Consider the following 5,494-nt stretch of genomic DNA (forward strand, 5'->3'; position numbering starts at 1 on the left):
AAGCTTTAAAGCTGTAAAAAAATACTTCTTTATTATTTATGGAAACGGTCTCAAATACAAAAGAACTAAGGCAATATCTTTATCTCAGTGTATCACATCTGTTACTGAAGTATTATTACTATTGTAGTTACCGTAGTATTTCACTGATCTATTGATATATCTATTTGATAAGCTGATGGACAAACAGAACTCTTGTGGTTTCTATGGTCATAAATGATCTGGCCCCTAAGCCTTTATTGGTAATAAAATGCATGCACTGGTATGTCTCTGATAATGACAATGAAGCAAATCTGCCCTTAGGCTATTTCATTTCACTCAAACAAAATGAGATAACTTGCTATTAATGTTATTAATTTAATAGTTACTTCTAACTTGTCTCCTTTCTATATTAAGAGGGTTTTCTTATTTTAAAGTTCAATTGGTCTTCAAATGAATAAGCAATCAAAGTTCTTGACTTTGGCAACAAATAATGTTTACCAATTGTGTTTCTACTCTAGACTCTTCTTTTCAATTATTTCTTTCTTTTAATTATTATTTCTTTTTAAGTTTTGTTTTATATCAATGGTAAAATAAAATATTTTTTTCACTATTTTGTCAAAGAAATCCAGGCAAGAATACATGACAAGTAAGGGTTGTGTCAAAGGTGCCATGTAAGGCCCTATTATCAGTTTTGGTTTCCCTAACCTGTTTAGGTTTGAAGACTGTGAAAGACTGTGGAGACAGTGGGGCATGAGGAACAACTAATACACAGTAATTGACAGGTTCTTGCTGAATCAAGCACAGAATTTTCTGAGCATTCATAATTCGTTAGAATTGAAAAAAAATTCAATCGACCAGCAAAATCCAATTGACCAACTTGACTCATTTGCAAAATTTTGAGAGATTGGTCTACAATTTGCATGAACAGGTATAAAATAGTGGGGTTTAATAGCTTAAGACATTATTTGCAACATGTCTGTTTAATTTATATTATCAATATTGTTTAATTAACTTAAGCATGGAATATTAATCAAAACTGGGGGTAAAGTTCAATCGACCAGTATTGACCAGTAATGACCACTTTGGGAGTATTGACCGGGGCGGTTTTAACCGGTAAAAACCGCCGGTTAAAACCGGGGGCGGTCGATTGGTTATTAACAGTATCGAGAATCATCGCGCTCATGCTTAATACATCAGTCAATATGGTGGAATAATTCTTGTTAAATTAATAAAAAATATTATAACCCACACGCTTTTTGAAAAGCGTGGGGATATTGTGGTTATCTCCGCCGTCCGTCTGTCCGTCCGACTGTCTGTCCGTCCTGGCCACTATCTCCTCATACACTGTAAGCACTAGAACCTCGAAACTTACACACATGGTAGCTATGAGCATATGTGCGACCCTGCACTATTTTGAATTTTGATCTGACCCCTGGGTCAAAAGTTATGGGGGTTGGGGCGGGGCCGGGTCAGAGATTTTCACTCATTTTTTATGTTATTTTACATTAACTTCTTCATTTCTGCACCGATTTACTTCAATTTGATACTAAACCTCTCTTATGACAATACAGTTAGTCTCAACTATGCATGGCCCCATTACCAACCCTGAGGCGCCCCACCCACATAGGCCATACCCACCCAAAATTGCATTTTAATATAACTTCTTCATTTCTACACCTATTCACTTCTAATTGATATTGAACTTCGCTTATGACAATGCGGTCAATCTCAACTATGCATGGCCCCATTCCCAACCCTGAGGCGCCCCGCCCAAATAGGCCACACCCACCCAAAATTGCCTTTTACTATATAATTTCTTCATTTCTACACCGATTCACTTCTAATTGATACTGAACTATTCTTATGACAATACCGTCAATCTTAACTATGCATACCAACCCTGGGGCGCCCCGCCTACATAGGCCACACCCGTCCAAAATTGCCTTTTACATAACTTCTTCATTTCTACATCGATTCACTTCTAATTGATACTGAACATCTCTTATGACAATACGGTCAATCTCAACTATGCATTGCCCCATTACCAACCCTGGGGCGCCCCTGGGTCAAACATGCGGCGTGGGGATACGCGTCGGCCTCTGCCGCGCCATTTCTAGTTTATCATGGTATTGTTGAAAACACATTAAGAATCTAGTATTGACATACCATAATTATATCGCTGAATATTTTCATTTAACATATTTCTGGTCTAAAGAAAACTCCACAGTTCAGGGTATATGCCAGATTCTTGAGTCAGATAGACTTCAGCCCTTATCAGCAATACAATAATCGTCTATAGCTGTTAATGAGATATCATGCTGAGATTGACCCTCTAAGAAGTTAACCCGAGATAGTGATTTATTGCTGCTGACCACAAGTCTTCCAGATAATCCAAACACATCACCTCGTTCACGCGATAGCGTCTATATTATATAACGATTATTTCACTGGCCGCGAATTGACCCTGTATACTGGCGCTGGAAATCCTCTGAAAATAAAAGGTGCACACACAAACTGCATTGATGTCGAGAGTTGAGTGTAAAACTGTTCTATCTATCAAGCCTTTTCATTAGAGATAAAATTGTGTCATGCAGTAAAATAGTGTTACAAAGACGCGTCCATGTTTCCAATGTTCTGGTGGTATGTTCAAATCAGCCAATTGAATAAATGAAGTGTATTCATCCGTATCTAGCCGCGGGAAATTTTATTTGAATTTTATTGGACACGTACAAAGGTCAGGTAAGGTGAAAAGCTGGCTTATACAGCTATGCCGAAAAAGGTAACATCAGCGTGTGTTCTAACATATCCGGAATGTTTTCGGACCGAACAAATTTCGGACTTCGAGCCTGTGTTTCTGATTTTTAACTGAAAAATTATATTGGTATAATGCCAACAGCCCTAAAAACTATTGCACTAAATAAAATACATTTACTTAATATTGTAAACATTTTTAATTTGGGATTAATTTTTGTACACTGCACATATATTGTAAAAAAAAACACCCATGTTTTATTGCGAGTTTTATATCGGGTTACTTTTTAATAAATATCTTGAAGCGATATGAAAGTAATCACTCAAAAACTGTTTAAGTTTGAATACCGTCATCAGAAATAAAACAATCTGAATCACACGTTAACGGCATCCTTATTAACAATTAGAATGGCAGCCATTAATACGGTTATTTGGATGTGAGTGTTCGATAAAACAAAACATTAACTATTGCGCCGGGCTCCAGCTTCTCATTTCACACTATTCTGCTGACTCTTGACGTGCACGCGGCGAGATCATCGGACATGTCACGGCGTGCACAATACGTTCATGGCATGTCTTCATAGACTCTTTTGCGACTTGGAATTTTCTCTCCGAGATAAGCCCTTAGACCATGTTTTCCTATCGCATTGTACACACACACACACATCATTCAATTAGTCCCCCTGTGATCCTGAATACTTCATCTATCGATGATTGATTTAACATTCTTTTGATTGGCCAAGGAAAGAGAGCAGCGAATGGAATCAAATGATACAGTAGGTCTGAAAATTGCTAACGTTTATAATTTGAAAAAAAAATTGTTGGAAGCAATTAAAGAGTTGATATCGATAATTTTCATTAATTTGAACCGGCAATTTTATTCGTCTAAGTCCAAGGCCCATAACTTTGCCAATAATCAATGGACCGAAACGAAAGTAATACTTCATCCGTAAGTCGTGCAGGTAGACTCACACAACAAATATCAGGTCAATATCTCAAAGCGTTTTGAAAAAAAGCGCGGCGAAAAGACCCTCTGGAAAACCGTTATTGTAGAGAACATTTTCGGTCCAAGGCTCATAACTTTGCCAAATATCAATGGGCCGCAACGAATTTAACAATTTTTCTGTTGGTCTTTTAGGTAGACTTACATACCAAAAAATCAGCTCAACATCTTAAATAGTTTAGTAAAAAACCTACGGATAACAGTTATTATATTATAAACAAATCAAGGTCCAATTAATCTTATGTCGCAGATGTAGACGATTTTGATGGTTTATCTGTGTTGATGATGGTGAAAGTAAAACTGTGTAGTAGATGACATTTTTTAAAGAATTTACGTTGAAACTTAACAGGGGTTTGACTTCAAAAACACAACAGTATTATAGTTATATGTCAGTCATACTTTTTGATACATTTCTTAATAAAGGTTTTTTACTTTCAATATGATTTACCGGTAGCCTTCATGGTGACAAGACGTGTTTTTTCACAGCTCATGCTTATCGATTTTTGTTAGCGATGTAAACGTCAATCTCGCTTGGATAAATATAGGGTTTATGCATGAAGCGCGTGAATTAAAAATCAAATAATCAAAATGTCTTGATTTGATTTGATTTGAAATTATCTGAAATTATCTTGAGTGGAAATAAGTTGAAGTTATGCTACAATGCTGGAATAAGCTGTAAAGATTGCGATGTAATTGTGCAGTGTAAACTGCGAGTTATGGTATTGAAAGTGATGGATTGCAAGTGTTTGTGATTGTGAGTGTTGGACCTTTTGACGTACTAATATGTTCTGCTGGTGTATAGCAAGTGTTTGTTAAATAGAAAAAACGTTCTGTCTTAGCCTAAGCGTTTTCCTGATTTCTGGTAATGTCAAATTTCTTCGAGACCCCAGATCGCACCAGAAACAGCAAGCGAGCGCTCAGTTCGCCCAATAACAAACTCATAAACGACCTCAAGCGCCCAAATTACCTCCCGGCTATCATGGAATCACCCACAACACTATCACCCTGTGAGTCGACATTATCTCTCTCCGAAGAAGCAATCCAGAAAATATCTGACACCCTGGTAGCTACATTTCGTACAATCATTGAATCAATCGTAGAAAACGTGGTTTCGAGTGTAATGTCTAAGTTCAACTCCAAACTGGAAGCCCTAGAGCAAGCTAATACTCTGCTTATTACCGAAAACTCGGATTTGAAGGCCAATATTAGTCTACTGGAATCGAAACTCGATGACCAAGAACAGTAATCCATGCGAAATCTAGTTCGTGTTTCTGGTATATAGGAAAATCAATCCGTAAACACGGATGATCTGATTCTCAAACTATCTGATGCGATCGGTTCCGGCCTGTCCCTGACAGAAATTGACCGTTCTCTTAGAGTCGGCAAATCCAAGCAAACCCCGGGACATTATAGTCAAGTTAACCTCATACAGAGCCAAACTGTACCTAAGACGATCAAAACTGAAAGACGTTGGCTATAAGAGCACGTTCATTAATGAGGACCTTACTTCCAAGAGAAGCTCCCTGTTATTCAACGCAAGGGCCCTAGTGAAATCGGGTCGCCTACTTGGTGCATGGTCATCTGACGGTACCATTTTAATCAAAGACTCGAAGTCGAAAATCCATAGAGTCAGCAATAATGATTACTTAACGTCATTCAGATCCGACGACTCGAATCGCTGAATATCAAATACTAGTAACCCGAATTCCTATCAACCGAACACTTAAGGTATCGTCGATCGTATATTATATTATAAGGATA

This window comes from Dreissena polymorpha, chromosome 12 (assembly GCF_020536995.1).
Source record: "Dreissena polymorpha isolate Duluth1 chromosome 12, UMN_Dpol_1.0, whole genome shotgun sequence".
In the NCBI taxonomy this organism is placed as follows: domain Eukaryota; kingdom Metazoa; phylum Mollusca; class Bivalvia; order Myida; family Dreissenidae; genus Dreissena; species Dreissena polymorpha.